Source organism: Pan troglodytes, chromosome 6 (genome assembly GCF_028858775.2).
Source record: "Pan troglodytes isolate AG18354 chromosome 6, NHGRI_mPanTro3-v2.0_pri, whole genome shotgun sequence".
Taxonomy (NCBI): Eukaryota; Metazoa; Chordata; class Mammalia; order Primates; family Hominidae; genus Pan; species Pan troglodytes.
The window spans coordinates 51,780,701-51,804,295 of NC_072404.2; the positions used below are offsets into that span (position 1 = coordinate 51,780,701).

The 23,595-nt window shown below is 37.8% G+C and overlaps 1 long non-coding RNA gene across 1 annotated transcript in view; it reads left to right on the plus strand.

Moving 5' to 3' along the window:
• Positions 1-439: 439 nt before the first annotated feature.
• Positions 440-23,595, plus strand: part of LOC134810533 (uncharacterized) — a 46,013-nt gene continuing 22,857 nt past the window's right edge. The window contains exon 1 of the long non-coding RNA XR_010158847.1: positions 440-871. This is a non-coding gene — a long non-coding RNA (uncharacterized LOC134810533). The remainder of the gene's footprint in view (positions 872-23,595) is intronic.

Consider the following 23,595-nt stretch of genomic DNA (forward strand, 5'->3'; position numbering starts at 1 on the left):
GCTATTTATGGGATCAAAGTTTTCTTAGTATGCTCTGAGAGGGTTACTGCAATAAATAAGATGACTATATTTTTTTTTAGCAGAAAGGTCATATGATTGTGAGAGGTGAAGCCGGCTGGGATTCTGGGTCAGGTGGGGACTTGGAGAACTTTTCTGTCTAGCTAAAGGATTGTAAACACACCAATCAGCACTCTGTGTCTAGCTAAAGGATTGTAAATGCACCAATCAGCACTCTGTGTCTAGCTAAAGGATTGTAAATACACCAATCAGCACTTGTAAAAATGCGCCAATCAGCACTCTGTGTCTAGCTAAAGGTTTGTAAATGCACTAATCAGCACTCTGTAAAACAGACCAATCAGCGCTCTGTAAAATGGACCAATCAGCAGGATGTGGGTGGGGCCAAATAAGGGAATAAAAGCTGGCCACCCGGGCCAGCAGCAGCAACCTCCTCAGGTACCCCTTAGTGGTGTGGAAGCTTTGTTGTTTCGCTGTTCACAATACATCTTACTGCTGCTCACTCTTTGGGTCCGCACTAGCTTTATGAGCTGTAACGCTCACTGCGAAGGTCTGCGGCTTCACTCCTGAAGTCAGCAAGACCACGAACCCACCGGAAGGAAGAAACAACTCCGGAAGCACCACGTTTAAGAGCTGTAACACTCACTGCGAAAGTCTGCAACTTCACTCCTGAAGTCAGCAAGACCACAAACCCACCGGAAGGAAGAAATTCCAGACACATCTAAACATTGGAAGGAACAAACTCCAGACACACCATCTTTAAGAACTGTAACACTCACCGCGAGGGTCTGTGGCTTCATGCTTGAAGTCAGCCGGACCAAGAACCCACCGGAAAGAACCAATTCCCGACACAATCGTATGTAAAATTTTACTTCCTGATGTGGGAGTTCATGAAAATGAATTTAAACCTAATTTTAATTATGCTTATATTCTTACCCCCTCCTGTTGCCATTCCGTCCTATACATGACCCCAAACCACAAACACTTGAATTGTTTATTTTTAATTACACCACGAGGCTACATTTTTATTGTTTTACAAGGCATAGGTAAAAAGCAAGGAGTTGAAAGCAAGTGGACTGGGGCAGGGAGGTGGTACTGGAGCGCACTGCAGTCAGAACCCTGGGTTGGAGGTTTTGTTTCTGTCTCTGCCAGAAGCCGTCTCTCTTAACTGTGGACAGATCTTGTTCCTGAATGGACGCTTTCAGTATTTCTTTCTGAAGTCTGATATTTGCTATAGATTTTATTTTTTTCTGTGGCTATAGATACCCTTTATCTGGTTAATAAAATTATTATCTATTACTATTTTGCTAAGTTAAAGAAAAGCATGACTGTTGAAATGTATCACATACTTTTCTCTGCACCTACAAAGATGACCAAATGAACTCACCATTGGTTTATTAATGTTGTGAATGACATTGATTTTGCTCCTAATGTTTAACCAATCTGTGTTCCTGATCATGATCAAACCTGGTCTTTATTCTTCTTCCCCTTTTCTTTTTCCTGCTCCTGCTGCTTCTCATCCTTCTCCTTTTCCTCCTCCTCCTTTGAATATTACTACATTAAGTTTGCTAATTATTTAGTGTGTGAATTTTGGGTTTACATACTTTTCTTTCTTGTACTACTCTTCACTCTTTAAAAAATGTTTATTTTGAAATGTTAGATTTCTAGAAGAGTTATAAAGATATACAGAGAATTCTCACATAACCGTTCACTCAGCTTTCTCTCATTCATCTGACATGACCATGGTACATTAAGATTAAGAAATTGGCCAGGCGTGGTGGCTCATGCCTGTAATCCCAGCACTTTGGGAGGCCAAGGCGGGTGGATCATCTGAGGTCAGGAGTTCGAGACAAGCCTGGCCAACATGGTGAAACCCCATCTCTACTAAAAATACAAAAATTAGCTGGGCGTGGTGATGCGCACCTGTAATCCCAGCTACTTGAGAGGCTGAGACAGGAGAATCGCTTCAACCCAGGAGAGAGAGGTTGCAATGAGCTGAGATCACGCCACTGCACTCCAGCCTGGGTTACAGAGCAAGACTTCATCTCAAAAAAAAAAAAAAAAGAAAAAGAAACGTTAAGAGATTAACATTGGTACAATGCCATTAACTAACTGCAGACTTTATTCAGATTTCTGCATTTTTTTCCTCTAAGATATTTTTTTCTGTTCTGGGATCCCAATCTAGTATACCTTGTTGCATTTAGCCATCATGTTTCTTTATTCTCGTCCAATCTGTGATAGTTTTATGGTTTTTCCTTTTTTAATGACTTTAATTTTTTAAAGAGTAATGATCAGGTGTTTTGAAGAATGGCTGTCAATTTGGGCTTGTCTGTTATTTTCTCATAATTAGACTGGGCTTACAGATTTTAGAGGGAAATGTCATAGAAGCGAACTTCTCTTCACATATTATATCAGAGTGTCATTACCGGCATGTTAACTTTGATCACTGGCTGTAATGTTGTCTTACAAAGTTTTGTTCAGGTTTTTCTAGCCTGGTAAAATAAGTTAGGGAGTATATCTTCTCTTTCTTTTACTGTAGAAGAGTTAGTGTAAGGCTAGATCATTTAAACATTCTGGAATTCACTGTAGAACCATCTGAAGTTGGAGTTTTCTTTGTTAGAACATTTTAAATTTCCGATTGGATTTCTTTAAAAGTTTTAGGAATATGTGTTTTCTCTTTCTGCACTTGTCAATTTTGGCAGGTTATTTTCCCTTGAAATTACTCTTTTCAACTAAATTGTGTATTTATTGACATAAAAGTTGGTTACAATATCTCCTTGTTGTCTTCTTAACGGGGACAGGATCTCAAATAATGTGTTCTTTTTCATTTGTGTTATTGATTATGCCATCTCTCTTGTTAAACAGTTTTGCCTGAGGTTTTGAGTTTTATTATTAGTTTTTGCAAAGAATAAACTTTCTGATTTCTTTTGGCTCTTATCGTTCTATTATTTATTTTCTGTTTCGTTATTTCTGCACTCATTTTTTATTATTTGCTTCTTAAAGCTTATTTTAGTGTTCTTTTTTAATCTTTGGGGACATACGTTTAGATTGTTAATTTTTAGCTGTTCTTTTCACACACGCACACCATACACACACACCATACACACACACATATGGTAAAATTCATGTCCTACTAAGAATTATTTTAAATTCATTACTCAGTTTTGATATGTAGTGTTTTGTTTGTAATCTAGTTCAAAATATTTTCTGTGACCCTTACGTTTTCTTCTTTGACCCATCTAATATTTAGAAGCATGTTTCTTAATTTTCAAATACATGAAATATGCCTGATTTTAAAAATGTATTTCTAGCATGATTACACTGTGATTGGAGAACTTTCCCTGAATGATTTCAGTTCTTTAAATATTTAAAGGACTTCTTAATGGTCCTGTATATGGTTAATTTTTTAAGAAGCTTACGTGAGTTTAACAACAGAATGTACTCTATAATTTTTGGATGCATTGTTCCTAGGTCAAGTTTATGAATCATGTTGCTCAGATTTTAGATAAGATCTGTATTTTTTGTGTGTTTTATTGTTACTTAATGCGAGATATGTATTATAATCTTCCACTCTTGTGAGTTTGTCAGTTTCTTCTCATGGTTCTGTCAATTTTTGTTATATATTTTTAGGCCATGTGAATTAAGTACATATACATTTAGTATCTTCCTTGTTTAGCAAATCATTTATCATTATAAAACAACTGTATTCATCTCGAGTAATTCTTTGGCCTTCTTTAGAATTCTTTGCATCTATTCTCTTCTGATGTTAAATAGAACTACCCCAACTTTCTTTTGGTTAGTTATGTATGCTATCTACACAGTTATTTACTCTTACAGCTTTCAATATGTACCCAGCAAATTTAAGCGTGTCTCCTTCGCAAAGCACAGCATTAGATTTTGATATTTAAATCTAGTGATTGATATTTCACTCAAACATCCAGTCTACTTACCATTACTGTACTTACTAATATATTACGGGGTAAACCAACCATCTAATTATGTGTTTTCTATTTGTCTGGTTTTATGCCTTTTCTCTTTCTTGCCTTCTTTTTTGGGTTGATTATTTTTTTCTTTGCTCACAGTAACACTCACTCTTTTTGGTGTACAGTTACATGAGATTGGCGAATGCATGCACTTATGTAACCACAAGGCAGCGTCATCGCAAAACTCTCCCCTGCGCTGGCCATTTGCACTCAGTCATCTCATCTCCACTCTCTGGCAACAACCAATGTGTTTGTGTTCCTCTAATTTTGAATTTTCCAGAATGTCATATAAATCAAATCATAGTTGAGCATGGTTTCCGTCAGTTATAACGATGTGTTTGAAATTCATTCATGGTGTGTGTGTGTGTGTGTGTGTGTGTGTGTATAATAATAATCCATTCCTTTTTATTGCCAAAGAGTATCGGCCAATAACATTAACTTTGGATGCACCACAGCTTTTTTACCCAGTTGCAAGTTAAAGAACATTCAGTTGTCTAAGCTATATTCCAGGACCAGGCACACCCTGAGGGGATATCTTGGAAAAAAAATAATGGGGAAAATAGGGGATTCCCATGTACACCCGTTTAGCCTCAGGAGCCCTTTTCTTGGTTTCTCAGGCCTAACACACAGAATCCATGAATTCTTAACCACCAATGTTGAACAGTCTATGATTAGGACTGCCTTTGGATCCATGTTGTAAGGGAAAAGAGAACAAACAAAACTAGAAAACACCTCCTTTTAGGCTACTTTTCCGTGTTTTGACTCTCCCCACAATTGTTGACTTTTGTTTACTAGATATTTTAGTTGTAATCAGTGATTTTTGTAGCTGTAGAGGTCTAATCCTAGCTAGAAGGAGCTTTCCTAGTTGATTAATTTTATGATTTTATAATGCTTCTTCCTGGTAGTTTTGAAGTGTTTTTTTTTTTTAGTCGTCCTGTAATATTTCCTAGAAATTACAATAAGCCTTCTTAATTTATAAAATTCAAATATTAATTGATAATTGTACTCTAGTCCTGTGAAGCAAAAGCACACTCAGACATTTCAGTTCTATTTGTCCCTTTCCTGATTTCTGTGCTCTCGTTGTCATGTATTTTAATTTCACCTGTATAATCTACATCCTAAAAATGTTAGTGTTCTTGTTTTAATACAGTGTTCATTTCAATATAGTCTCACAATTCTTTTGATCCCTTTCTGCATCTTCAATTTTTCATCTGTGATAATGCTCCTTCTGCCTGAAGTACATACTTTTTTACATTTTTTAGTGTTCTATTCTATTGTATTTAGTATTCTGTTCTAATAAATAAGTTATTTCAGTTTTTGTTCATCTGAAAACTTCATGTTACCTTATTTTTTACCAACCAGCCAAGTGTCCTGTATAAAATGAAAAACATGCATTGATTGTAGTAGTTACTGGCTAATGTTATATAGAATAATTAAGATTATTTTTTCTGTGGAATAAGCCTCATATTTTTGATCCTTTAAATTGAATTGCAAGGGCCAGATGATGTGATCTATCTATTTCTTTTTTGTAATATATTAATATATCAAATTATTTAAGCAATCTCAGTTTCTTTTCTTTTGCCTTTTCACTTTGGTTCATTTCATAAAGTAGGTGTTATTTTCAGTTTTGCTGGTACAAAGTTAATTCATGATTGCTTTATGTTTTTTGCACCATGTCATTTTCAACATTTATTCATTTCCCATCATTTATATGCTGCAAAGTGTTATCACTAACAATGTATTTTTCTGTTTGCTTGCTCTTAAATGTGTAGACTTCTAGTTAGGTGTGGTGTTTTTTTACATGAACAGTGAATAATGACTTTATAGGTTTCCTCATCATTCTCTTCGAATACCATTGTGGATCCTAAGGTTCAAGTCTTGATGCCAGTTTAGTGGGTGGAGGGAGGGAGCTAAAGCTTTGATTAATTTTTGGAAAGGAAATTTGCTTCTCTGTCTGTGTCTTTTCTCCTCTGGGTTTGGCAAATCTCATTTTTTTTTTTTTTAGTACCAGTCTTGACATGGCTGAGTCCCATTCCTGGTGGAGGGAGGAGAAGCATATTCCTTTTTCTCTTTGGAGAGGAGCTAACTCCCCACCTTGCCTGTTGCCTTCTCCTGCTGTTTGCATAAATGAAGAACTCTTGCAGTCCTGGGAAACTGTCCTGGGAGACAAAGTCCCATAGACCTGAGCCTTTTCATCACTACCCACAGATTCCACTGCAATGGCCGTCAAAGCCATCTCAGATGTAATTTTCATTTTCTCCTCTACCCTCCAGTTTGGGGGTGCATTGGAGTCTCAGATCTTCGTTTGTATCCTTTGGGTCCATACTGCTTCTTCAGTGTGGTGAAGTTTCGAAAAGTTCCAAGAGTTCTTAATAAACCTGGTCCCATTTTCACTGTTCCTAATAAAAATTCTTTTGAGTTTTGGAATTTTTTGGCTTCCAGTCTTAACATTTCAGTTTGCACATTTTCCTCATAGGATTCATAATTAATATATAACTTCTTTTTTTGTATGAAGGTGGGAGAATGAAACTTACCTCCTAGATTTACTATGTTTTCCAAGGACTTTGTTTTAGGTGACTTTTAGAAATTTTTTCTCTCTCTTTATTCTTTATTTCATTAGTCGTTTTTTCTGATCAAGTAATCCATGCTTATATAAAACAATGTAGAAAGTCAGAAATAGTGTAAATCAGAAAATATTATCTTAGACTTTGTTGTTTAGTAAAGAATCTATCTGGTCTTTGTCCTTAGTTCATGGGAGGCAGCCCCTAAACCTTTGGAATCTTCCAAGTGGTAAGAATGTCTATTTTTTTTTTTTAAAGGGCTAAATTTCTTTAATATACAAAGATCTCTTACAAGTCAATAAGCAACAAATAGGCAAAAACCACTCACATCCAGATACTGAAATGAAAGATAATAGCCTATTGACATGAGTATATTTAATATCTTCACAATTCAGAAAATGCAAATTAAATAATAAGGATATAATTTTCCTTGTGTCTGATTGACAAATTGAACAGGTTAACATTTAATATGGGGAAGGATGTGGGAAAACAAATATTTTGTTGGAACATAAATGGAATTAACCCTTTTAGAGAGCAATTTGGCAAAATATATCAAAATTGTAAATGTGTATTTCCATGCGTAACAATTTTATTTACACCATTTTCTATGAGTGCTTGAAAATATTAGTATATTCCAGGTAGAATCCCTAAGGAAAAAAAAAACAAACCACTAGTACAATGAACTTAATTATCCCAAATGCTAGGGAAAATGGATATGGAATTTGTGGTCTGAGCAAAGCATTCAATGCTTTTCTTCTTTTCATCCTAAGTTATAGTTGGTTACTTCCAAATATAAAGGCTAAAGCTTGGCATTACCGTGTTTTCAGAGATTCAGAAATTCTATTTTTTTTTTTAAATTATACTTCAAGTTTTAGGGTACATGTGCACAATGTGCAGGTTAGTTACATATGTATACATGTGCCATGCTGGCGCGCTGCACCCACTAACTCTTCATCTAGCATTAGGTATATCTCCCAATGCTATCCCTCCCCCCTCCCCCCACCCCACAACAGTCCCCAGAGTGTGATGTTCCCTTTCCTGTGTCCATGTGTTCTCATTGTTCAATTCCCACCTATGAGTGAGAATATGCGGTGTTTGGTTTTTTGTTCTTGTGATAGTTTACTGAGAATGATTTCCAGTTTCATCCATGTCCCTACAAAGGACATGAACTCATCATTTTTTATGGCTGCATAGTATTGCATGGTGTATATGTGCCACATTTTCTTAATCCAGTCTATCATTGTTGGACATTTGGGTTGGTTCCAAGTCTTTGCTATTGTGAATAATGCCGCAATAAACATACGTGTGCATGTGTCTTTATAGCAGCATGATTTATAGTCCTTTGGGTATATACCCAGTAATGGGATGGCTGGGTCAAATGGTATTTCCAGCTCTAGATCCCTGAGGAATCGCCACACTGTCTTCCACAATGGTTGAACTAGTTTACAGTCCCACCAACAGTGTAAAAGTGTTCCTATTTCTCCACATCGTCTCCAGCACCTGTTGTTTCCTTTTTAATGATTGCCATTCTAACTGGTGTGAGATGGTATCTCATTGTGGTTTTGATTTGCATTTCTCTGATGGCCAGTGATGGTGAGCATTTTTTCATGTGTTTTTTGGCTGCATAAATGTCTTCTTTTGAGAAGTGTCTGTTCATGTCCTTCGCCCACTTTTTGATGGGGTTGTTTGTTTTTTTCTTGTAAATTTGTTTGAGTTCATTGTAGATTCTGGATATTAGCCCTTTGTCAGATGAGTAGGTTGCGACAATTTTCTCCCATTTTGTAGGTTGCCTGTTCACTCTGATGGTAGTTTCTTCTGCTGTGCAGAAGCTCTTTAGTTTAATTAGATCCCATTTGTCAATTTTGGCTTTTGTTGCCATTGCTTTTGGTGTTTTAGACATGAAGTCCTTGCCCATGCCTATGTCCTGAATGGTAATGCCTAGGTTTTCTTCTAGGGTTTTTATGGTTTTAGGTCTAACGTTTAAGTCTTTAATCCATCTTGAATGGATTTTTGTATAAGGTGTAAGGAAGGGATCCAGTTTCAGCTTTCTACATATGGCTAGCCAGTTTTCCCAGCACCATTTATTAAATAGGGAATCCTTTCCCCATTGCTTGTTTTTCTCAGGTTTGTCAAAGATCAGATAGTTGTAGATATGCGGCGTTATTTCTGAGGGCTCTGTTCTGTTCCATTGATCTATATCTCTGTTTTGGTACCAGTACCATGCTGTTTCAGTTACTGTAGCCTTGTAGTATAGTTTGAAGTCAGGTAGTGTGATGCCTCCAGCTTTGTTCTTTTGGCTTAGGATTGACTTGGCGATGCAGGCTCTTTTTTGGTTCCATATGAACTTTAAAGTAGTTTTTTCCAATTCTGTGAAGAAAGTCATTGGTAGCTTGATAGGGATGGCATTGAATCTGTAAATTACCTTGGGCAGTATGGCCATTTTCGCGATACTGATTCTTCCTACCCATGAGCATGGAATGTTCTTCCATTTGTTTGTATCCTCTTTTATTTCCTTGAGCAGTGGTTTGTAGTTCTCCTTGAAGAGGTCCTTCACATCCCTTGTAAGTTGGATTCCTAGGTATTTTATTCTCTTTGAAGCAATGGTGAATGGGAGTTCACTCATGATTTGGCTCTCTGTCTGTTGTTGGTGTATAAGAATGCTTGTGATTTTTGTACATTGATTTTGTATCCTGAGACTTTGCTGAAGTCGCTTATCAGCTTGAGATTTTGGGCTGAGACAATGGGGTTTTCTAGATATACAATCATGTCATCTGCAAACAGGGACAATTTGACTTTCTCTTTTCCTAATTGAATACCCTTTATTTCCTTCTCCTGCCTGATTGCCCTGGCCAGAACTTCCAACACTATGTTGAATAGGAGTGGTGAGAGATGGCATCCCTGTCTTGTGCCAGTTTTCAAAGGGAATGCTTCCAGTTTTTGCCCATTCAGTATGATATTGGCTGTGGGTTTGTCATAGATAGCTCTTATTATTTTGAAATATGTCCCATCAATACCTAATTTATTGAGAGTTTTTAGCATGAAGGGTTGTTGAATTTTGTCAAAGGCCTTTTCTGCATCTATTGAGATAATCATGTGGTTTTTGTCTTTGGTTCTGTTTATATGCTGGATTACATTTATTGATTTGCGTATATTGAACCAGCCTTGCATCCCAGGGATGAAGCCCACTTGATCATGGTGGATAAGCTTTTTGATGTGCTGCTGGATACAGTTTGCCAGTATTTTATTGAGGATTTTTGCATCAATGTTCATCAAGGATGTTGGTCTAAAATTCTCTTTTTTGGTTGTGTCTCTGCCCGGCTTTGGAATCAGGATAATGCTGGCCTCATAAAATGAATTAGGGAGGATTCCCTCTTTTTCTATTGATTGGAATAGTTTCAGAAGAAATGGTACCATTTCCTCCTTGGACCGCTGGTAGAATTCGGCTGTGAATCCATCTGGTCCTGAACTCTTTTTGGTTGGTAAGCTGTTGATTATTGCCACAATTTCAGAGCCTGTTATTGGTCTATTCAGAGATTCAACTTCTTCCTGGTTTAGTCTTGGGAGAGTGTATGTGTCCAGAAATTTATCCATTTCTTCTAGATTTTCTAGTTTATTTGCGTAGAGGTGTTTGTAGTATTCTCTGATGGTAGTTTGTATTTCTGTGGGATCGGTGGGGATATCCCCTTTATCATTTTTTATTGTGTCTATTTGATTCTTCTCTCTTTTTTTCTTTCTCAGTCTTGCTAGCGGTCTATGAATTTTGTTGATCCTTTCAAAAAACCAGCTCCTGGATTCATTAATTTTTTGAAGGGTTTTTTGTGTCTCTATTTCCTTCAGTTCTGCTCTGATTTTAGTTATTTCTTGCCTTCTGCTAGCTTTTGAATGTGTTTGCTCTTGCTTTTCTAGTTCCTTTAATTGTGATGTTAGGGTGTCAATTTTGGATCTTTCCTGCTTTCTCTTGTGGGCATTTAGTGCTATAAATTTCCCTCTACACACTGCTTTGAATGCATCCCAGAGATTCTGGTATGTTGTGTCTTTGTTCTCGTTGGTTTCAAGGAACATCTTTATTTCTGCCTTCATTTCGTTATGTACCCAGTAGTCATTCAGGAGCAGGTTGTTCAGTTTCCATGTAGTTGAGCGGTTTTGAGTGAGATTCTTAATCCTGAATTCTAGTTTGATTGCACTGTGGTCTGAGAGATAGTTTGTTATAATTTCTGTTCTTTTACATTTGCTGAGGAGAGCCCTACTTCCAAGTATGTGGTCAATTTTGGAATAGGTGTGGTGTGGTGCTGAAAAAAATGTATATTCTTTTGATTTGGGGTGGAGAGTTCTGTAGATGTCTATTAGGTCCACTTGGTGCAGAGCGGAGTTCAATTCCTGGGTATCCTTGTTGACTTTCTGTCTCGTTGATCTGTCTAATGTTGACAGTGGGGTGTTAAAATCTCCCATTATTAATGTGTGGGAGTCTAAGTCTCTTTGTAGGTCACTCAGGACTTGCTTTATGAATCTGGGTGCCCCTGTATTGGGTGCATATGTATTTAGGAGAGTTAGCTCTTCTTGTTGAATTGATCCCTTTAGCATTATGTAATGGCCTTCTTTGTCTCTTTTGATCTTTGTTGGTTTCAAGTCTGTTTTATCAGAGACTAGGATTGCAACCCCTGCCTTTTTTCGTTTTCCATTTGCTTGGTAGATCTTCCTCCATCCTTTTATTTTGAGCCTATGTGTGTCTCTGCATGTGAGATGGGTTTCCTGAATACAGCACGCTGATGAGTCTTGACTCTTTATCCAATTTGCCATCTATGTCTTTTAATTGGAGCATTTAGTCCATTGACATTTAAAGTTAATATTGTTATGTGTGAATTTGATCCTGTCATTATGATGTTAGCTGGTTATTTTGCTCATTAGTTGATGCAGTTTCTTCCTAGTCTCGATGGTCTTTACATTTTGGCATGATTTTGCAGCAGCTGGTACCGGTTGTTCCTTTCCATGTTTAGCGCTTCCTTCAGGAGCTCTTTTAGGGCAGGCCTGGTGGTGACAAAATCTCTCAGCATTTGCTTGTCTGTAAAGTATTTTATTTCTCCTTCACTTATGAAGCTTAGTTTGGCTGGATATGAAATTCTGGGCTGAAAATTCCTTTCTTTAAGAATGTTGAATATTGGCCCCCACTCTCTTCTGGCTTGTAGAGTTTCTGCCGAGAGATCTGCTGTTAGTCTGATGGGCTTCCCTTTGAGGGTAACCCGACCTTTCTCTCTGGCTGCCCTTAACATTTTTTCCTTCATTTCAACTTTGGTGAATCTGACAATTATGTGTCTTGGAGTTGCTCTTCTCGAGGAGTGTCTTTGTGGCGTTCTCTGTATTTCCTGAATCTGAATGTTGGCCTGCCTTGCTAGATTGGGGAAGTTCTCCTGGATAATATCCTGCAGAGTGTTTTCCAACTTGGTTCCATTCTCCCTGTCACTTTCAGGTACACCAATCAGACGTAGATTTGGTCTTTTCACATAGTCCCATATTTCTTGGAGGCTTTGCTCGTTTCTTTTTATTCTTTTTTCTCTAAACTTCCCTTCTCGCTTCATTTCATTCATTTCATCTTCCATCGCTGATACCCTTTCTTCCAGTTGATCGCATCGGCTCCTGAGGCTTCTGCATTCTTCACGTAGTTCTCGAGCCTTGGTTTTCAGCTCCATCAGCTCCTTTAAGCACTTCTCTGTATTGGTTATTCTAGTTATACATTCTTCTAAATTTTTTTCAAAGTCTCCAACTTCTTTGCCTTTGGTTTGAACCTCCTCCCGTAGCTCAGAGTACTTTGATCGTCTGAAGCCTTCTTCTCTCAGCTCGTCAAAGTCATTCTCCGTCCAGCTTTGTTCCATTGCTGGTGAGGAACTGCGTTCCTTTGGAGGAGGAGAGGCGCTCTGCTTTTTAGAGTTTCCAGTTTTTCTGCTCTGTTTTTTCACCATCTTTGTGGTTTTATCTACTTTTGGTCTTTGATGATGGTGATGTACAGATGGGTTTTTGGTGTGGATGTCCTTTCTGTTTGTTAGTTTTCCTTCTAACAGACAGGACCCTCAGCTGCAGGTCTGTTGGAGTACCCGGCCGTGTGAGGTGTCAGTCTGCCCCTGCTGGGGGGTGCCTCCCAGTTAGGCTGCTCGGGGGTCAGGGGTCAGTGACCCACTTGAGGAGGCAGTCTGCCCGTTCTCAGATCTCCAGCTGCGTGCTGGGAGAAGCAGTGCTCTCTTCAAAGCTGTCAGACAGGGACATGTAAGGCTGCAGAGGTTACTGCTGTCTTTTTGTTTGTCTGTGCCCTGCCCCCAGAGGTGGAGCCTACAGAGGCAGGCAGGCCTCCTTGAGCTGTGGTGGGCTCCACCCAGTTCGAGCTTCCCGGCTGCTTTGTTTACCTAAGCAAGCCTGGGCAATGGCAGGCGCCCCTCCCCCAGCCTCGCTGCCACCTTGCCGTTTGATCTCAGACTGCTGTGCTAGCAATCAGCGAGACTCCGTGGGTGTAGGACCCTCCGAGCCAGGTGTGGGATATAATCCCCTGGTGTGCCGTTTTTTAAGCCCGTCGGAAAAGCGCAGTGTTCAGGTGGGAGTGACCCGATTTTCCAGGTGCCGTCTGTCACCCCTTTCTTTGACTAGGAAAGGGAACTCCCTGACCCCTTGCGCTTCCTGAGTGAGGCAATGCCTCGCCCTGCTTCGGCTGGCGCATGGTGTGCACACCCACTGACCTGCGCCCACTGTCTGGCACGCCGTAGTGAGATGAACCCAGTACCTCAGATAGAAATGCAGAAATCACCCGTCCTCTGCGTCGCTCACGCTGGGAGCTGTAGACCGGAGCTGTTCCTATTTGGCCATCTTGGCTTCTCCTCAAGAATGTCTATTATTCATCGGAGGCCCCTGGGATAACACCTGAGTTTAGACTACTAGAGTAACCCATGGTAGGCCCCCTCTGTATCTTCAGGTCAGGTCAGAAAGACCAACAAAGTGATTAGAGGGTTGGTGCTTTAAGCCACATCACATCATCCCAACATCTGGGTAGGAAAGCTGGAGACTGAGTCAATCACATGGGCAGTGATTCAATCATGTCTTGCTAATGAAATCACAATAAAAACTCTGGACACTGAAGCTGGGGTAGGCTTTTCTGGTTGATGGTACACATCAGTGTGCACAGAGGGTGCCTTGTCCTGAGGACATGGAAGCTTCACATTTGAGACCTTCCCAAGGGTCATCCTACAGGTCTCTTTTTTTGGCTGGTTCTTATTTACATACTTTTTTCTGTAATAAAACTATAATCATAAGTATATGACTTTCTTGAGTTCTGTGAGTTGTTTTCTGAATTATTGAACCTCAGTGGATGGTGGAAGCCTCTGGATTTGTAACCAGTTGGTTAGGGTTGCCTGGGAACCCCAAGCTTGTGGCTGGCATCTAAAGTGAGGGCAGTCTTGTGCTAACTGTGCCCTTAACCTGTGGAATTTGAGCCACCTTAGTTAGTGACAGGATTGCATTGCAGAATGCCACCCCTCAGATCCCCTGCCTATTTACATGTTGAAATACTTTAGTCTTTATGAATTTTTCTTCCTTATAATTGAGATCACCCCATCCATACAATTTTCATATCCCTTTTCTTGTCATTGGAGACTTCCAATTTGAAATAAGGTGTACAAGATGTAACTTTACGTACTTAATTTTATATTTGTAAATTAAATCTTGTTCCTCATCGTTAGATGTTATTTCTTGAACTTATCTTTTATGGCTAATTCCATTTTTCTGATATACTGAAATTTATTTTATTGCCTCCTTATTGTTTGACATTTATGTTGCTCTCAAATTAATTATAAGAATATTTTTACAACTCCTTTGTACATAAAGCTTTTATCACATTTTGTATTTTTCCAATAGATACCTAGTAGTAGAGCTATTAATACTTTATTAAAAGGCATATCAGTTTTAAAGCTCTTTGCCGAGACTTTTAAAAATTTGCAAAGTACCTCTTTATTGAGGTATAATAAATCTGTGCATTTGAGATCTGTGCATAGAGGAAAATGCAGAGATCTTAAATATATACTTTGCTGGATTCTGACAAATGTGTACACCTACCTAACTGTAACCCACCACCTGTCAAGATGGAATATTTTCTTCACCCTAGAAATTTCTCCTATGCCTCTTTCCAATCAACGCTCACCCCCAACATCCTAGACAAAACCTCTATTCTGATTTTAATTATTATAGTTTTTGCCTATTCTAAGCTATTAATGGTCATCATAAATACAACTTATTTGAACATTCTTTTTTTAAAAATGAAATTTTTATTGTGCATATTTGAGATTTGCAATATGATGTTATAGGATACATATAGGTAGTAAAATGGTTATGATAGGCAGATTAACGTATCTCTCATCTCACACAGTTACTTTTATATAAACATTCTTGTACAAACCTTTGTGCAGACATGTCATTTCCTTTTTCTTGGACCTCAAGTAATCTATATATTCCTTCTCTATTTTTTCATTGAGTTGTATTTTTTGAAGAGTCTGGATTCTTTATCTTGCCTTTTCCCAAAGTCTGGAGTTTGCCAATTGTACCTCTAAGATGTTAACATGTTTCTCCATCTCTTATAATTTTTCTAAATGGGTAGATGTGCTCAGAGGTATTTCATTGTTTTTTAGAAAGAACTCTTTGTAGGTGGTAATATTTCTATTAGGAGGCATAAAATGGTATTTCTGATATACCAAAATTTATTTTATTATTTTCTTATAGTTTGACATTTATGTTGCTCTCAATTATAAGAATAGTTTTACAATTTCTTTATACATGAATCTTTTATCATGCTTTGTGTTGTTCCAATAGATACCTAGTAATAGAGCTATCATTACTATTCAGACAGCCACAAAGGGCTGACAGAGCTATTCAGACAGCCACAAAAATGCTGTCTCCTTTTTGTGATATTAGTAGGCATTTATGAACATTGCTTAGAACCAGTAATTTATACCAACCTGAAAAGTGGTGATATTTCAATTCTATTTTCTTAATTTATTAGTCAGAATACCCTTGTGAAAAAAAGCTCTTAAGTAACAACCTTTCTGAGAGACACTAGGGCAGGTGACCACTGGCAAGTGGGACACCACTACCATTAGCAGCACAGTCCTGGTGGCTTCCTCGTCCCAACTGGCCTGAGACTCTCTTTCCCCATGGCCCACTGGAGAGCCCCATCCATCCCCTCAATCAGCAGGGATAGCAGTAGCCCCGGTAGTACAACACCAAGGAAACAGAAATAAAACTACAAGAATTGGAAAGTAAAATTCTCATTCAAACCAAAGCCCACAAAACTAAGCTAGCACCTGTATGATACATCTAAAGAGGTGACTGGATACTGAAATAGAAGATGTAAATGGACCCAGAGCCTCCAAAAGTTGACATGCAGTATGATTCCATTTATATTACATTTTTGAAATAACAATTTTAGAAATGGAGAGCAGATCAGTGATCCAGGGTTAGGGACAAAGGAGGGGAAGACAGGAGCAAGGTAGGTGTGGTTATAAAAGGGCATCAGGAGGGGCTTCCATCAGGTGATGGAATTGTCCTGTGTTTTGACTGTAGTGATGGATACATGAATCCACACTTGGGATTTAATTTTCTAGAATGAAATACACACACACACACACACACACACACACACACACACACACACACGTTTTTAGAAGTAAAACTGGCAGAAATTACCTGAATTCAATTGTTGGATCTATGTCATAATATATTGGTTTTATAATATTGTACTATAAATTTCAAAATGTTACCGCTGGGGGGAGTTGGCTAAAAGGTACATGGGGTCTCTATGTATTATTTTTTACAAGCGTATGTGAAGCTACAATTATGTCCATAAAATTTTCAGTTACTTCAATCAATGTTACCAAAACTCAGTTTTTTGGAAAAACAAAACAAAACAAAACAAAACCAAACCAAACCAACAAAGCTCAGGAACTAACAAGGGGACATTATTACAGATCTTACAGACCTTAAAAAAGTTATGACAATATTATGTAGCATTTTTTGCAATAAATTCAACTACTTAGATGAAAAGAATAAAATTCTTGATTGACAAAAATTACTAAAGTTGACACAATAAATGACAGAAAACTGACACAACAATTTAAGTTCTAGGTATATATATTTATGGCCCATGAGAAAGGAGAGTCTCAGACAAGATGAAACAAAAAGGCCTCTAGGACTGGGTTTCTAGTTGCAGTGGTATTCCAATTGCCAGTGGTCTCATGCCCCAGTTTCTCTCAGTGTAGGTAAGAAGAGGCCTCATGAATACTCTCCCAGTGTCTCTTCATGAAGAGAAGAGTATGGGCCAGGCAGAGAAGTGCATATCACCTGGCCCCTCATTATTAGAGGGCTTCCAAGCAATCTTTTTTGCTGATGGTACCTGACTCCCTTGTGTTGTGAAGAGACTTCTGTTAGATCCAGGGGAAGATCTTACCTTAGATGCTCTAATGGTAGGTTAGGGGTTGGAAAGTGCCAACTATGGGTCACCTTCTATTGGTGGGAATCATGAGATATCCTGTCACTGTGCTGTTCTTTTAGTCTGGGGAGTGCAAACCAGTTCTCCTTCCTCTTACTACTTTTTAAAGTTCTCCTTTGGTTGGCTCTTGCATTACTTCCAGAGGTATAGTTGTATCTCATGGAGAGGAGCAGGGAAAAATAGTCTGTTCCATCTTTTCCTGATCAGAAGTTGTTTTGATTGATTCTTTCTACTCCTATTTAATTTCTATTTCTTTGATTTCTACTTTTAATTATTTTTCTCTTCGTCCTAACTTTAGGTTTAACTTGCCTTTTTCTGGAACTTTTTAAGGTATAAACTTAGATCATTGATTTAAGCTTTTTTTTTTTCCAATTTAAACACTTCAAGCTATAAATTTCACTCTAAGCACTGCTTTAGTTGTTTCCTATTTTGATATAGTGTGCTTTCATTATAATTCAGTTCTAAATGCTTTCTTATTTCCCTTGTGATTTTTGTCATTGAACCAAGGATTATTTAGAACTGTGCTACTTAATTTCCAAACATTCATAAACTTTCTTGTTATCATTATGTTATTGATTTCTAATTTAATGCCATTTGGTAAGATAAAATACTCTGTTGATTTCATGACTTTGTAATTTATAGAGGCTTGTTTTGGAGCCCAGGAAGTGGTCTCTCTTGGTGAATGTTCCATATGCATGTGTAAAGAATGTGCCTTCAACAGTTGTTGAATGTAGTGTTCTGAACACGTCTGCTGGTTATGTTAGTTTACAGTGTCTTCGTTATCTACTGCTGCCTAATGAATTACTCTCAAAGTCAGTGACTTAAAAGAACAAATATTTATTATTTCACATAGTTTAGGAGTTTCAGGAATCTAGAAGAAGCTTATCTGGGTGGTGTTGGTTCAGGGTATCATGAGGTTGTAGTTCAACTGCAATCCAATGGGGCTGCAGTCAGCTTAAGGCTTGGTTGGGTCCAGAGGACCCACTTCCAAGATGGCTTAGTCATATGGCTATTGACAAGAGGACTTAGTTATTTACCACGTGGGCCACTCCATGAAGCCACTCGTGACATGCTGATGTCTTCCCCACAGTAAGTCATTTGAGACAGACAGAGCAAGCAAGATAGAAGCCATAGTGACTTTTTGTGACCTAGTCTCCAAAGTCACAATTTTTCAATTCCATTACTCTATTCATTAAAAGCAGGTCCAGCCCATACTCTAGGGGAGGGGAATTGGGCTACACATCTTGAAGGAAGGAATATCAATCAATTAACTATTAAGAGAATAATATTATAATTTCCAGTTACAACTGTGGATTTGTTTATTTCATCCTTTATTTCTATTGGATTTTGCTTCATGTATTTTTAAGGTCTGTATTAAGCATCTATGCATTGAACATTGTCTTCTTGATAAATTGATTCTTTTTTAAAAATGAAATGTCTATATTTATATAATTTGTATCTTTAATATAAATAACTTAATAGAAATTTTAATATCTTTAATGTAGCTTAATGGAGCGACCCACATGGTGAGAAACTGAGGCCTCTTGGCAATAGCTATGTCACTAAACCAACTTGGAAGTGGGTCCTCCAGGCCAACCAAGCCTTAAACTGACTGAAGCTCCACTGGGTTGCAGTTGGACTGCAACCTCATGGAAGTTTCTGCCCTGGGTACTTTTCTTGTCATCTACTTGAGGTGGTATTAACTACTTGGTATGTATATTTCATCATTTAAATTTTAACCTAATGGTGTGTTTATGTTTAAAGTTTCTTTTTTTATAAATATAGTTGGGTCTTTATTTTTATTTTTAAACCTAGTCTGATAATCTTTGTCAGATTAATTGGAGTATTTAGTTAATGTAAATCTAATATAATTATTCATTTAATTGGGTTTAAGTCTACCATCTTGCCATTTATTTTCTATTTGTCCTGTTGAATCTTTGTCCTGTTTCTCTTATTCTGCCTTCTTTTGGGTTTATTATCTTTCAATATTCCACTTTATGATTGCTATTGATATTTAACTATACGTTTTTGTATTGTTTTTAGTGTTTAGAGATTACAATTACACTTTAAACTTTTCTCAGCATACCATTATTTAATAATATACCGTTTCTCAAACAACATAAGAATATTAGACCATCATAATTTTATAATTTGACTTACTATGACCTCTAATCTTTGTGCTATTGTTGTAATGTTATAAAACACACAATACAATATTCTTATATATTGCGTGTATGTTATAAAACATACAGTGTTCTCACACTGTGTGTATGTTATGCAATACAGAATACAATGTTCTTATTTTTTCTTTACAGAATCAATAGTCTTACATGTTTTGAATTTTATCTTTATTATATCTAAACTCACTGATTCACTCTGGTGTTCCTCATTCCTCCCTGCAGATCCGTGCTTTCATCTTGGCTCATTTCCCTTCAGCCTGAAGATCTTCCTTTAGTATTTCCTTTGGTGTAGCCCTGCTGATGATGATCCTCTCCGCTTCCTTTATTTTCTGAGAATGATATTATTTCATCTTTATTTTTAAAGAATATTTTTGCTTACTGTAAAACTTAGGGTTATAAATGTTGTTCTTTCCACACTAAAAAATAATTGTCTTAATTCTGGCATTCCTTGTTTCTAAGGAAAAGTTACTTGCCTTTCTTATTGTTGTTACCCTGAATACAATTTGTTTCCTTTCTGTGTGTACTTTTACCATTTTCTCTTTATTCTTGGTTTTAGAAAGTTTGACTAGGGCATACTTTGTTATAGATTTGTGTGTGTGTGTTTATCTTTCACTGAATTTGTTGAGCTTTTTGAATTGTTGGGTTGATGACTTTAAACAGCATTGGAAAATTCTCATTTATTATCTTCAATTATTTTGCTTCATTATCTCTCTCCCCTTCTGAAAATTTAATTTCATCCTTATTAGACTTTGATATTGTCTATATCTCTCTGATATGCTAGAATATCTCTTTTCTATCTTGTCCATATTTTTTGTACTTCAATGTGAATACTTTCTATTAAGGTGTTTTTGAGTTCACTAATTTGTTTCTTATTGTCTTATTCAGCCATTTTTTTAAACCAACTGAATGTATTCTTAATTTTACCTATTTTTTTCATTCTAAAATTTCCATTAGGATTTTTTAAAAATAGTTTTTCTTTTTTTGCTTAAATCATCTCTTTTTAAATACTTTTTCATATTTTTCTTTAGTATTTTAGTATATGTATCACAGTTATTTCAAAGTCTTTGTCTGTTAATTTCAGAATCTGTGTCATCTTTCAGTGTGCCTCTACTACCTGCTTTCTCTCTCTCTCTTTTTTTTTTTTTGAGACAGAACCTCCTTTGTGGCCCAGGCTGTAATGCAGTGGCGCAATCTCGGCTCACTGCAACCTCTGCCTCCCAGGTTCAAGTGATTCTCCTGCTTCAGCCTCCCAAGTAGCTGGGATTACAGGCGCCCGGCACCACGCCCAGCTAATTTTTGTATTTTGTAGCAGAAACGGGATCTCATCATGTTGGCCAGCCTGGTCTTGAACTCCTTACTTCAGGTGATATGGCTGCCTCAGCCTCCCGAAGTGCTGGGATTACAGGCGTGAGCCACTGTGCCTGGCCTGCTTTCTCTCTTTATTATGGGTCTCATTTTCTTGTTTCTTTGCATGTCTTATGATTTTTGATTGTATAGTTGACTTTGAATATGAAGAACAGTAGAGAGGACATACCTTTTCCTTTGTCAAGCAGCTAGAGTGAGGAGCTAATCACTTTCCTACAATTATGAAAAGAAATTGAGCCAGGCCATGGCTGGTTTGCAGTTTATTCGTAGCTCATTCTGGTTTGAAACATCTTCAGGGTGACACACCAGGTTCTTCTCGGTAGTAGAATATTTGGATCTAAATATTTGAAAACAGTGATGTCTCTCTCACTCTCCTCTTTGAGGTCTCACTTCCATCCTCTCAACTGGGAGAACAGGCAGGATAGGTGAGCTAGCTCCATGTCTGGGAGTCCTCCAGATTCCAACCCAACATGCCAAGCCAGTAAATCTCCTTACCCCAGCAAAGTTGCTCATCTTATATTCTGCAATTGCCCTCAGAAAGGAAAATGGCCATTGGCTTTTTCTTACCTGGAAAGGGCTTATAAGCCTTCTGGAATTTAGTAAATTTAGACTTCTGTGCATATGCAGATCTCTGATGGGTCTAAGTAAAATACGATATTTTAGAAGTTTATCAGCTTATCTTCTTTTCTCATTGCTTTGGTGAGAGCGATGTCTTGTAGTTGAACATTCTATCTTGAAGCAGACATCTTAGTTATTTAAGTATGATACTCCATTAAGTGATTGTATGATCATTTGTTTAATAGTCCCCTATTGATAAACATTTTGGTCATTTCTAGCGTTTTCCTTTTGTAAAACAGCACTACTATGAGTAATCCTGTGGATGTCTTTCCAAATTTTTGCCAGTATATTCTTAGAAGTGACACTGCTGAATTCAAAGGGTAAATGAAGTAGTGATTTAGTTATATCCTCCTCCATAGGATCTGTGTCACTTTGTATTCTCACTAGCTATAGATGAGGAAGCTTCCCCTTGTCTTGCCCGTGTTATAGGTCATCAGTCATTTGGATTTTCTGACAATTTGATACGTGAGAAATGGTAACTCAGTATACTTGGAATTGGCATTTCTATTATGAAAATAGTTAGTTGAGCATCTTTCATTATATTCAAAAGTTATTTGCAGTTCTTTTTTTGTGGCCTGTCTGTTCATACCTCTAGCCCATTTTTTTCTGTAGGATTCTTATTCTCTTTTCTTCTTTAAGAAACTTCATATTTTAAGGATATTAATCATTTTTATATAGGTTGCAAATGTTTTTCCCTTTTTGATTTTTTCTTTCTTGTAAGATTAAGCATAGATTTTTATTTATTTATTTATTTTTTTGAGACTGAGTCTCACTCTGTTGCCCAGGCTGGAGTGCAGTGGTGTGATCTCAGCCTACTGCAACTGCCGCCTCCCAGGTTCAAGCGATTCTCCTGTCTCAGCATCCCCAGTAGCTGGGACTACAGGTGTGTGCCACCATGCCCAGTTAAGCATAGATTTTTGAAGATTTATTTTGTAGTATAATTGTTTAAGACACCAGTTGTCACTTCAAATAGAAAGGTATTGATAGAATTTTTTTTTTTTTTTACTTATAACATAGATTACAGACTTATTTTGGTATCCCGGAAGGTTCCCCTTGGTACCTCTCTGTCTATCTTTTGCACATTGTTGATTGGATTGGCCATACTGAATTATGTCTTGAAGATATTACACTGTTTTCTGCCATTTTGTGTAAGCTCTCAATGACATTTTCCTTTCTTAGAGCTTCAAATCAAAGTTGAAAGGTCACCGTTTCTCTAAGTGTTGCCTGATGCCTCCAGATTTTTCATTACCTTTTACTATGATTTTCTTGTGCTCTATTATTGACCTCTATAATGGAGCTTATTCCGCTTTTAAGAAAATTGATTTTATGTCTGTTTCTCCTCTTCAAAGTCAGGGACCAGGTCTTACTTTTTTTTTTTTTGAGACAGAGTCTCCCTCTGTCGCCCAAGCTGGAGTGCAGTGGCGCGATCTTGGCTCACTGCAAGCTCCACCTCCTGGGTCCACGCCATTCTCCTGCCTCAGCCTCCCGAGTAGCTGAGACTACAGGGGCCCACCACAACACCCGGCTAATTTTTTCTATTTTTTTGGTAGAGACAGGGTTTCCACTTTGTTAGCCAGGATGGTCTCGATCTCCTGACCTCGTGATCCGCCCGCCTCGGCCTCCCAAAGTGCAGGGATTACAGGCGTGAGCCACTGCGCCCAGCCTCTTTCACCTCTAATCCCAATTCTTCCAGATAGGTGCACTATGGATATTTTAACAATGGAGAAAACCCTGTTCATGAGCTATGATCCCTGGGAAGCTGGGCTGCCAAGTGTTTAAACATGTAATGATGGGACCGGGTGCCTCAGTGGCTGGGAGCTGGGGTGGACATAGAAGTCATGAGTCCCTGGAGACCAAGCTGGAGCTTATGGCTTTGGAATCAGGATCAGGATGGAATGCTGCTGTGGCCCTCTAGCAGCCAGCCACATAAAAGCAAGACCGATCATTCATTAAACACTTATTAGATGTCAGTCTTTACACTAGGCATTTCATGTAGTTTATAATATTTAATCCCTATAGCAGTTACATTATGAGGATTTTACAGATGAGGAATCAGACCCAGGAAGCCCTTTTTGAAAATGTCACTTCAATGGGCAATGACAGTATAAGAACCTGTTCATTTGAAGATTTCCTAGCCCTGAGGTGCATGCCCTTCTCCACTGTGCTGCCATGCCTTCATTTAGTATTGTTCTCCAATGCAATTTCAAATAACTCTACTCGATTCAGAGATGATCATTTTTGCTACATAGATGTATGAATTATGCAGTTACTTTCTGAGTTTGAAGACCTGGTATAAGAAAAAGAAACCAGATATTTGATAGAATCAAACCTGGTAAGGTATTCAAAGGCCAGGGGTTTAC